The sequence below is a fragment of the Salvelinus alpinus genome, chromosome 10 (assembly GCF_045679555.1).
Source record: "Salvelinus alpinus chromosome 10, SLU_Salpinus.1, whole genome shotgun sequence".
Classification (NCBI taxonomy): Eukaryota; Metazoa; Chordata; class Actinopteri; order Salmoniformes; family Salmonidae; genus Salvelinus; species Salvelinus alpinus.
This window is the reverse complement of record NC_092095.1, coordinates 11316230-11328687: the sequence shown is the minus strand read 5'-3', so window position 1 is coordinate 11328687 and position 12458 is coordinate 11316230. Positions and strand designations below refer to the sequence as shown.

Sequence of the window (12458 nt, the reverse complement as noted above, 5' to 3'; positions counted from 1 at the left end):
CACTGAAGGGTATAGTGCTCAAACATCGTCTGTCCTCGGTTGCAACACTCACTACCAAGTTCCAAACTGCCTCTGGAAGCAACTTCAGCACAATAACTGTTCGTCGAGAGCTTATAGGTTTTCATGGCTAAGCAGCTGCACACAAGCCTAAGATCAGCATGTGCAATGTCAATTGTCTGCTGCAGTGGTGTAAAGCTCGCCACCATTGGACTCTGGAGCAGTGGAAACACGTTCTCTGGAGTGATGAATACTGTGCATTTGGCAGTCCGACGCACAAATCTAGGTTTGGCGGATGATAGGAGAATGCTTCCTGCCCAAATGCACATTGCCAACTGTAAAGAATGATGGAGAACGAATAATGGTCTAGGGCTGTTTTTTATGGTTCGGGCTAGGCCCTTTAGTTCCAGTGAAAGGAAATCTTAGTGCTACATTCTAGACGATTCTATGCTTTCAAGTTTGTGGCAACAGTTTGAGGAAGGCCATTTCCTGTTTCAGTATGGCAATGACCCCGTTCACAAAGATGGGTCCATACAGAAATGGTATGTCGAGATCGGTGTGGAAGAACTTGACTGATTGGCACAGAGCCCTGACCTCTACCCCATCGAACACCTTTGGGATGAATTGGAACGCCGACTGTGAGCCAGCTCTATTCGCCCAACATCAGTGCCCGACCCTACTAATGTTCTTGTGGCTGAATGGAAGCAAGTCCCCATAGCATTGTTCCAACATCTAGTGGAAAGCCTTCCCAGAAGAGTGGGGGGGACCAACTCCACATTAATGCTCAAGATTTTGGAATGAGTTGTTCGACAAGCAGGTGTCCACATACTTTTGGTAATGTAGTATATATAAATATATAAATATACATATATATACAGTGGGGAGAACAAGTATTTGATAGACTGCCGATTTTGCAGGTTTTCCAACTTACAAAGCATGTAGGGGTCTGTAATTTTTATCATAGGTACACTTCAACTGTGAGAGACGGAATCTAAAACAAAAATCCAGAAAATCACATTGTATGATTTTTAAGTAATTCATTTGCATTTTATTGCATGACATAAGTATTTGATACATCAGAAAAGCAGAACTTAATATTTGGTACAGAAACATTTGTTTGCAATTACAGAGATCATACGTTTCCTGTAGTTCTTGACCAGGTTTGCACACACTGCAGCAGGGATTTTGGCCCACTCCTCCATACAGACCTTCTCCAGATCCTTCAGGTTTCGGGGCTGTCGCTGGGCAATACGGACTTTCAGCTCCCTCCAAAGATTTTCTATTGGGTTCAGGTCTGGAGACTGGCTCCGCCACTCCAGGACCTTGAGATGCTTCTTACGGAGCCACTCCTTAGTTGCCCTGGCTGTGTGTTTCGGGTCGTTGTCATGCTGGAAGACCCAGCCACGACCCATCTTCAATGCTCTTACTGGGGGAAGGAGGTTGTTGGCCAAGATCTCGCGATACATGGCCCCATCCATCCTCCCCTCAATACGGTGCAGTCGTCCTGTCCCCTTTGCAGAAAAGCATCCCCAAAGAATGATGTTTCCACCTCCATGCTTCACGGTTGGGATGGTGTTCTTGGGGTTGTACTCATCCTTCTTCTTCCTCCAAACACAGCAAGTGGAGTTTAGACCAAAAAGCTATATTTTTGTCTCATCAGACCACATGACCTTCTCCCATTCCTCCTCTGGATCATCCAGATGGTCATTGGCAAACTTCAGACGGACCTGGACATGCGCTGGCTTGAGCAGGGGGACCTTGCGTGCGCTGCAGGATTTTAATCCATGACGGCGTAGTGTGTTACTAATGGTTTTCTTTGAGACTGTGGTCCCAGCTCTCTTCAGGTCATTGACCAGGTCCTGCCATGTAGTTCTGGGCTGATCCCTCACCTTCCTCATGATCAGCAGCATACCACCCTGCATACCACTGCTGGCTTGCTTCTGAAGCTAAGCAGGGTTGGTCCTGGTCAGTCCCTGGATGGGAGACCAGGTGCTGCTGGAAGTGGTGTTGGAGGGCCAGTAGGAGGCACTCTTTCCTCTAGTCTAAACAAAGATCCCAATGCCCCAGGGCAGTGATTGGGGACACTGCTCTGTGTAGGGTGCCGTCTTTCGGATGGGATGTTAAACGGGTGTCCTGACTCTCTGAGGTCATTAAAGATCCCATGGCACTTATCGTAAGAGTAGGGGTGTTAACCCCGGTGTCCTGGCTAAATTCCCAATCTGGCCCTCAACCATCACGGTCACCTAATAATCCCCAGTTTACAATTGGCTCATTCATCCCCCTCCTCTCCCCTGTAACTATTCCCCAGGTCGTTGCTGCAAATGAGAACGTGTTCTCAGTCAACTTACCTGGTAAAATAACGGTAAAATAAATAAATAAAAAATTGATGCCCCACGAGGTGAGATCTTGCATGGAGCCCCAGACCGAGGGTGATTGATGGTCATTTTGAACTTCTTCCATTTTCTAATAATTGTGCCAACATTTGTTGCCTTCTCAACAAGCTGCTTGCCTATTGTCCTGTAGCCCATCCCAGCCTTGTGCAGGTCTACAATTTTATCCCTGATGTCCTTACACATCTCTCTGGTCTTGGCCATTGTGGAGAGGTTGGAGTCTGTTTGATTGAGTGTGTGGACAGGTGTCTTTTATACAGGTAACGAGTTCAAACAGGTGCAGTTAATACAGGTAATGAGTGGAGAACAGGAGGGCTTCTTAAAGAAAAATGAACAGGTCTGTGAGAGCCGGAATTCTTACTGGTTGGTAGGTGATCAAATACTTATGTCATGCAATAAAATGCAAATGAATTACTTAAAAATCATACAATGTGATTTTCTGGATTCTTGTTTTAGATTCCGTCTCTCACAGTTGAAGTATACCTATGATAAAAATGACTGACCTCTACATGCTTTGTAAGTAGGAAAACCTGCAAAATCAGCAGTGTATCAAATACTTGTTCTCCCCACTGTATATAAACATGTTTTCTAAGACATTTAAAATTGCAGTAGGCCTTCATCAGTGTAGCCAGGTAAACAGTGTGCTGGTCTAATATCTAGCCTACCTATACTGAACAAGACAAGAAGACAAGACATCATAGGAATCAGTGGATCCAGACAACAGTTATGGTGACTGTTGACCGAGCTGTTCACCAACTGCTGATAAATGGTAGACCTGACCTTGTTTCCTTTATTCTACTGTCAGAGTCGCTCGTAGGTTTTAGAGATAAAACAAATAGTTCATGTAAACATGAGAAAAAGTATACCATTTCAATTAAGAGAACTTCTCGGTTGAATTGATTCATTTAATTCCATCCACTCGGGTAATCAATTCAGATCAATTATAACAACACTTAGGCTCTCCACAAGTTCAAGGACATCAGCAAATTCCTTAACAATGGTGAGATTGTTTCCACCCTTCCTTCTTTACAACATAGGCCTACAATTAATGACCAAGTGTCTCTCTTCCCTCTTTGCTGCTAATCCAGTGCGCTAAGCCAGTGCGCTAAACCAGTGCGCTAAACCAGTGCCCTAAGCCAGTGCGCTAAGCCAGTACGCTAAGCCAGTACGCTAAACCAGTGCGCTAAGCCAGTGCGCTAAGCCAGTGCGCTAAGCCAGTGCTTTAAGCCAGTGCGCTAAGCCAGTGCGCTAAGCCAGTGCGCTAAGCCAGTGCGCTAAACCAGTGCGCTAAGCCAGTGCGCTAAGCCAGTACGCTAAACCAGTGCGCTAAACCAGTGCGCTAAGCCAGTGCGCTAAGCCAGTGCGCTAAACCAGTCCGCTAAGCCAGTGCGCTAAGCCAGTACGCTAAGCCAGTGCGCTAAGCCAGTACGCTAAACCAGTATGCTAAGCCAGTACGCTAATTTAAGCCTGATACTAACACTGCTAATGCCAGATGAACCTCTCCAGAATATCCATCTGGGATGGAGAAGGTCTTGGAATATTTTTTGAGTTCTCCTATAATGTAGTCCACGTGGATGGTTATATGTTTGGAACTGTCCTCTGAGGGATACATGTTGACCTCGCCCACCACTACGGTGTCCTACCTAACATCCACTGGTTCGTCCAGATACATCACCGCCTGCTTCCAGTGGATATCCAGTTTGAAAGGAGATGTGGAGAGGACCAGGGGCTTTTCCTCGCTACCAGGGAAAGGTTACTGTGAACCACACGCTTGATCGCGTTCACAGCAGACGAACCAAAACAGTCGCACTTGAATGCCTCCTTCACTGATTTCAGCTGCTCCGTGGTAAACGAGTACAGATCCAACTCTGCGAACTTGGAGAGGTGGGAGAGCACGTCCTCTACCATCACCAAGTTCACGGTGATGTCATTGTTCATGATGCATTTCCTGGCGAATTCAGACATGCATGACATGTCCATACTGGTCCTTCATAGTGGACCAGAAACTCAGCCGGCCCTCCATCACCAAGTCATTGATGGGTGCAATGTACAATTCCACCATGGAAAGCGGAATTCAGCATGGATTCGTGAAGCAGGACATACACTCATCACGTCCACCTGCTCGGGCAAATCGATTGTCTCCAGAGTAGCTTTAATCACTTCGATTCTGTCTTCCATCTTAGTATATTTTTAACGATTTTCACAGATTGATCAGCGATTGAACTACCCTCCACGTCGTAAACTTTCCTGGTCCCGGCTTGGGCAAAGAAACAGCAGTTCCTTCCCCGACATCCAACACTACTTTACTTTGGATTGAACTGCTGTTCCTCAGTACCCCTGTCCTGTACGTGTTCGTCCGGACAGTGTCTGCAATCATTTCTTCATGAATGGTAATATTGAATTAACTGTCAAAGTACAGGTTATGCTGCACATTTCTGTCTAATTTCATTTTCTTTGTGAAGTGGAATTTTCCTTGCCCTCAAATTCTTGTTATCACATTGGAAATGGAATTTCAGTGCATTATACGTCCTGAAAGTGGAAATGGGTTGCATCGTGGTCTTTGTAGTTTTATAAGCAGTCAAATGTGTCAATGTGATAGCTATTTGCTTGCGGTAGAACTACATTTCCCATAAGTAAAAAGACGGCGGTCGCAATGCATTGTTTAATACACCTATTAATCAATCAATTACATGAATAGCAGGACATCAAAAATCATCTTAAGGAATAGTGAGAAACGTTATGATTTTGAAAATGGGACTAGTGAATGTTCACCAAGACAACCTTGCATATCATATGCAGCATGCAAGAAAACCATCATCATCATCACTGTAAAACAATATAAAACAGGATACAGTGGCCATCATAGGCCTACATGTGCTCCGTTAGGATATGTTTTGCTGTGGGGAAGACCAATTATAGGCTACCCAGCATGCCCACAAATAGTTCTAAGCTGTCCATCCCCAGAGTTATGGCAGGCAGAACACAGGTTTATGGAACTGTTCTCCTCTTTGAGTGAATCCTCTGTGACTTTCTCAGTTCCTTCCAAAGATCCTTGGCTAGTGCTAGTGGAGCAGGAGCTGTATCCCATTTCACTAAGATGAAAAGGAGAGTAGAGAGCTGCCAGGTTGTTGGGTTTTCCAACATTCCAGATGGCCTTTTTTTCAAATGGAAACACAGGGCAGTGTGATGAAACATTTGAGCATGTGTGTAGTGTGAGCATGCATGGAAAGTAGCATATCATGTAAGAAACTTTACCATGACCTGGTTTATCAAAATTGTTAACATTAGAAACAATTATTGTATATTTTTGGGGGTTCTGTGCCCATGGTAAATCAACACATTTTACCATTTGCCACAAAATGTAGGCCTACTCATTTTGCATAGTAGAGTGGTTCCCAACTCAAGTCCTCCAGGAACCCCAACAGCCCAACTCCAGTCCTCCAGTTGGGCTGTTGGGGGTACTGGGGGACTGGAGTTGGGCTGTTGGGGGTACTGGAGGTCTGTATAGTCCCCCAGGAGCAGCCTGACTAATGTCAGTCTGTATACAGTAGTCCCAGACCAGACCTGTCACCAGCCTTGCACCAGCAACACTCGCATGCACCAACAGTGATGTCGAATAAACAGCTTTTCTTTTAAACAAAACATTGATTGTTGTTTTATCCTTCACTTTGTTTCCATGACAAACACAGTTGTCACAAAACATCTATTTTATGTGAACCAGTGAGATGTGGACATAGTTCATGTCAAGTCTAATTCAAGACATACACACAAATATGACCCATACAGTAGCAACACTGTCTATTCTTCCCCCATCTGCCCTCCCCCTCCCTCCCCCATTCTTCCCTATCCTCTAGCTCATCCTCCCTCCCACATTCTCCAAATATGACAGACACCAAGGAGGCAGGCAGAGAGAGATACTGACTGTATCGCAATTCCTCTTCAGTATAATGTGTAACTAGACTACAATTCTCCTCAGTATAATGTGTAACTAGACTACAATTCCTCCTCAGTATAATGTGTAACTAGACTACAATTCCTCCTGAGTATAATGTGTAAACTAGACTACAATTCCTCCTCAGTATAATGTGTAAACTAGACTACAATTCCTCTTCAGTATAATGTGTAAATTAGACTACAATTCCTCCTGAGTATAATGTGTAAACTAGACTACAATTCCTCCTCAGTATAATGTGTAAACTAGACTACAATTCCTCCTGAGTATAATGTGTAAACTAGACTACAATTCCTCCTGAGTATAATGTGTAACTAGACTACAATTCCTCCTGAGTATAATGTGTAAACTTGACTACAATTCCTCCTCAGTATAATGTGTAAACTAGACTACAATTCCTCCTCAGTATAATGTTTTAAACTAGACTACAATTCCTCTTCAGTATAATGTGTAACTAGACTACAATTCCTCCTCAGTTTAACTAATGTGTAAACTAGACTACAATTCCTCCTGAGTATAATGTGTAAACTAGACTACAATTCCTCCTGAGTATAATGTGTAACTAGACTAGAATCCCTCCTCAGTATAAGCCAGACTACAATTGGAACTACGATTATTCACAGACGTCATTAGACATCTCACATCTTGTCCTTTTTTCAGGTTCAAGCAACATCTTTGTACTGTACATTGTATTACATGCATTATTTACATGTACAGGCTGTTCTCCAGGGTTACCAGATGGATCATATCATGTTGTCTACTGACATTGTGTTTATGTAGCAGCAAATTCAATTCAATTCCAAAAAAGTGTATTTCCCGAGAGGGAACTTCATGTGTGGTGATGGATTGGTACAAACAGTTGAAGTCAGAAGTTTAAATACACTTAGGTCTGAGTCATTAAAACTCGTTTTTCAACCACTCCATAAATGTCTTGTTAACAAACTATAGTTTTAGCAAGTCGGTTAGGACATCTACTTTGTGCATGACACAAGTAATTTTTCCAACAATTGTTTACAGACAGATTATTTCACTTATAATTCACTGTATCACAATTCCAGTGGGTCAGAAGTTTACTGATGTCATGGCTTTAGAAGCTTCTGATAGGCTAATTGACATAATTTGAGTCAATCACAGTACCTGTGGATGTATTTCAAGGCATACCTTCAAACTCAGTGCCTCTTTGCTTGACATCATGGGAAAATCAAAAGAAATCAGCCAAGACCTCAGAAAACAAATTGTAGACCTCCACAAGTCTGGTTCATCCTTGGGAGCAATTCCCAAACGCATTAAGGTACCACGTTCATCTGTACAAACAATAGTATGCAAGTATAAACACCATGGGATCATGCAGCCATCATACCGCTCAGGAAGGAGATGTGTTCTGTCTCCTAGAAATTAACGTACTTTGGTGCGAAAAGTGCAAATGAATCCCAGAACAACAGCAAAGGACCTTGTGGAGATGCTTGAGGAAACAGGTACAAAAGTATCTATATCCACAGTAAAACAAGTCCTATATCGACATAACCTGAAAGGCCGCTCAGCAAGGAAGAATCCTCTTCTCCAAAACTACCATAAAAAAGCCAGACTACGGTTTGCAACTGCACATGGGGATAAAGATCATACTTTTTGAAGAAATATCCTCTGGTCTGATGAAACAAAAACAGAACTGTTTGGCCATAATGACCATTGTTATGTTTGGAGGAAAAAGGGGGAGGCTTGCAAGCCGAAGAACACCATCCCATCCATGAAGCACGGGGGTGGCAGCATCATGTTCTGGGGGTGCTTTGCTGCAGGAGGGACTGGTGCACTTCACAAAATAGATGCCATCATGAGGAAAGAAAATTAGGTGGATATATTGACGCAACATCTCAAGACATCAGTCTTGAAGTTAAAGCTTGGTCGCAAATGTGTCTTCCAAACGGACAATGACCCCAAGCGTACTTCCAAAGTTGTGGCAAAATGGCTTTAGGACAACAAAGTCAAGGTATTGGAGTGGCCATCACAAAGCCCTGACCTCAATCCCATAGAAAATTTGTGGGCAGAACTGAAAAAGCGTGTGCGAGCAAGGAGGCCTACAAACCTCACTCAGTTACACCAGCTCTGTCAGGAGGAATGGGCCAAAATTCACCCAACTTATTGTGGGAAGCTTGTGGAAGGCTACACGAAACGTTTGACCCAAGTTAAACAATTTAAAGGCAATGCTACCAAATACTAATTGAGTGCATGTAAACTTCTGACCCACTGGGAATGTGATGAAAGAAATAAAAGCTGAAATAAATAATTCTCTCTACTATTATTCTGACATTTCACATTCTTAAAATAAAGTGGTGATCCTAACTGACCTAAGACAGGACATTTTTATGAGGATTAAATGTCAGGAATTGTGAAAAACAGAGTTTAGATATATTTAGCTAAGGTGTATGTAAACTTCCGACTTCAACTGTACAAGAAACATAACTACATAGAAGACAAACATGCACAGTCAGACAAACAGTCATGTTTACATCTTCTGATATTGTGTGCAGCAGCCTCGTGTAGCTTTACTGTCTGGTCCCACCAGCTTCTCCAGTCTCCAGTCTCCAGCTTCTTCAACGGAGTCGTTGAATAAGAAACGTAGTCGTTGAAACAGAAACTGTCACAGACGGTTTCAATAATTTCCCTGAGATTAGTTTTTTCATTGAATGACATGCAAAGTTGTAACGACAAAGGGGAAATCTGGGATTGGTACATCCATTTTTGTGCTTTTACATTATTTTGATGTTCAACAAAGAAAGTGTCGGGGTAACCTATTTGTTGATGTTTGAACGCCAGATTGCCCCTTTAAAAGGAGGCAAATCTTTTTGCATTGCTACCTCAATGCTGTTAGTGGTACATACTGTATGTCTTTATGCATACACTTTATACAGAACTGTAGGCTATATGTCCTATATCAATGTGCGAACATAAGAATGTGTATATTATTAATTATTGGTATATTGCACAGCATTTTTCTAAAGCATAATTGATAGGACCATAGAACAAACTCTAAAGCAATGATCCATGCACATTCAAGTCATATGCTATCATCTCACCAGGCGTCCAGCAGGCTATGTGTGGACACCAGGCGTCCAGCTGGCTATGTGTGGACACCAGGCGTCCAGCAGGCTATGTGTGGACACCAGGCGTCCAGCAGGCTATGTGTGGACACCAGGCGTCCAGCAGGCTATGTGTGGACACCAGGCGTCCAGCAGGCTATGTGTGGACACCAGGCGTCCAGCAGGCTATGTGTGGACACCAGGCGTCCAGCAGGCTATGTGTGGACACCAGGCGTCCAGCAGGCTATGTGTGGACACCACAGGGTAATGGCCATTTAACAGACAGGTGATAATTGGACAGATAGCAGACATCTGGCTTATTGACCTGGCCTGATTAGAAAGTCAGATAGGGAGCTATTCATTCACAGATCTGAGGTCAAGGAATTAAATGAACGATAGCCAGACAACCTCTCGCTAACAATGTTGTTATAATGCACTAAATGTATAAGGTTACGTCATGTTATGCAGTGTCGTATGCCCTTGTAGAGTTTGTATGACGTATACGTTGTGTGGAAGGCTGCGGTGTACAAGATGTAAACATTCATATTGCTGTTTGAAATAGTCTGTAAATTCATCACTCTCATTAGCTACAGTAGTATAAGTGTTTATAAACCACATTCAATCTAAGGTGGGGGTGTTTAAGTTAAACTAACAAACGTAAGATTTATCCTCTCAATAAAGAGGTCAGACTGAGAGCAGCTCTGAGGAGATGTGATACTTTAGGTTGCTCCTCAACACTGACCTTGAGGTTGTGAGAGAAAAAATAATCAATGCTTTTCAGTCTGAGACACGGGGCAGCAGCAGCTCTATCTCTCTCTCTGTGTCTCTCTCTCCTTCTCTGTTGTGAATACAGCCTGTCTCCACAGTAGGTGATTCCTCACAAAACGTGAAAAAAAATATTATGTTATTTGGTATTTTGACTAAATTTGATGTATAGAAAGGTCCTTTGGAGGAAGGATTGTTTTCATATTGTAAGGACCGACGCAGGAGATGAGAATCAGGTACGGGGAGTCAACATTTAATCAGGAAAAAACAGGTCACAAGACAGGCACAGCATCGGGCACACGGGTGAACAAGGACATACGACAATCAATGCTGAAGCAGGGAACAGAGCGGGGAACCAGACATATAGGGAAGGTAAAGACAGAAGTGATTGAGTCCAGGTGAGTCCATTAATCGCTGATGCACGTGACGGGGGGGAAGGCAGGTGAGCATAATGATGGTGGCAGGAGTGTGCAATGCTGGGCCCTCGACCGCCAGGGGGATGCCACAAATATTTGTATCTTAAAGCATAATTGAGAAATCATTAATTGAAGTTGGAATATTTGCAACTTTTTGGCCTTACCCAGTCCTCCTTTAAGACTCCATAATGTTTCATCTGTAGGTGTTACAGGCCTCCTTTAAGACTCCATAATGTTTAATCTGTAGGTGCTACAGGCCTCCTTTAAGACGCTTCATCTGTAGGTGCTAGGTCATTCTACGAAACAAGTGTTTTGGTATTTTAAGTAGAAATTACGCACAAGTATTACATTTTAAAAGCCTGTTAATGAATTTCCCTTTAATATAGATCACAAGGAAAATTCTATACATTTTTAATAAAGACTTGTCCATCTGTGTCACATTGTTCGTAATAATGATGGTCGGACCAAGGCGCAGCGTAGTTCGAGTTCCACATACTTTTAATGAATAAAGTGAAACTTAAGCAAATACAAAACAAATAAAGAATAAATGAACCGTGACGACAATGCAGTGCAAACAGGCAACTAAACATAAAACAATATCCCATAACCCACAGATGGGAAAAATGCTACTTAAGTATGATCCCCAATTAGAGACAACGATAACCAGCTGCCTCTAATTGGGAATCATACAAATCACCAACATAGAATATAAACCTAGAACCCCACATAGAGAATATAAACCACAACAACCCCCCAGTCACGCCCTGACCTACTCTACCATAGAAAATAAAAGCTTTCTATGGTCAGGACGTGACAGTACCCCCCCCAAAGGTGCGGACTCCGACCGCAAAATCTGAAACAAAAAGGGAGGGTTAGGGGGGGTGTCTGGTACCGGTGGTGGCTCTGGTGCGGGACGAAGAACCCGCTCATTCCGCAGGTCCAGCCATGGTCCCAGGCTGGACGCCGTGTCTGGACTGGGCATCAGCGCAGAGGAGGGATCCTGCCATGGAGCTCGACTGGATGCCGTGTTTGGACTGGACATCGGTGCAGGGGAAGGCTCCGGCCGTGGAGCTGGAGGTTTCGGACCGTTGACCGTTGCAGGAGGATCCGGACCGTGGACCATCTCATGAGGTCCCGGACCGTTGACCGTCTCAGGAGGTTTCGTACTGTGGACCATCTCAGGAGGTTTTGGACCGTGGACCGTCTCAGGAGGTTTCGGACTGTGGACCGTCTCAGGAGGTTTCGGACCGTGGACCGTCTCAGGAGGTTCCGGACCGTGGACCGTCTAAGGAGGTTTCGAACCGTGGACCGTCTCAGGAGGTTTCGGACCGTGGACCGTCTCAGGAGGTTCCGGACTGTGGACCGTCTAAGGAGGTTTCGGACCGTGGACCGTCTCAGGAGGTTTCGGACCGTGGACCGCCTCAGGAGGTTCCGGACCGTGGACCGTCTAAGGAGGTTTCGGACTGTGGACCGTCTCAGGAGGTTTCGGACTGTGGACCGTCTCAGGAGGTTCCGGACTGTGGTCCGTCGTTGGAGGTTCCGGACTGTGGACCGGCGTTGAAGGTTCCGGACTGTGGACCGTCATTGGAGGTTCCAGACTGTGGAACATCGCCGGAAGCTCTAAACTGGGTACTGTCGCCGGAAGCTCTGGACTGGGCACTGTCGCCGGAAGCTCTGGACTGGGCACTGTCGCCGGAAGCTCTGGACTGGGCACTGTCGCCGGAAGCTCTGGACTGGGCACTGTCGCCGGAAGCTCTGGACTGGGTACTGTCGCCGGAAGCTCTGGACTGGGCACTGTCGCCGGAAGCTCTGGACTGGGCACTGTCGCCGGAAGCTCTGGACTGGGTACTATCGCCGGAAGCTC

The 12458-nt window shown here is 44.6% G+C and overlaps 1 pseudogene; it reads right to left on the bottom strand.

The window, feature by feature from the left end:
• Positions 1 to 3843: 3843 nt before the first annotated feature.
• On the bottom strand, positions 3844 to 11717 carry LOC139531432 (protein arginine N-methyltransferase 6-like; annotated as a pseudogene).
• Positions 11718 to 12458: the final 741 nt, after the last annotated feature.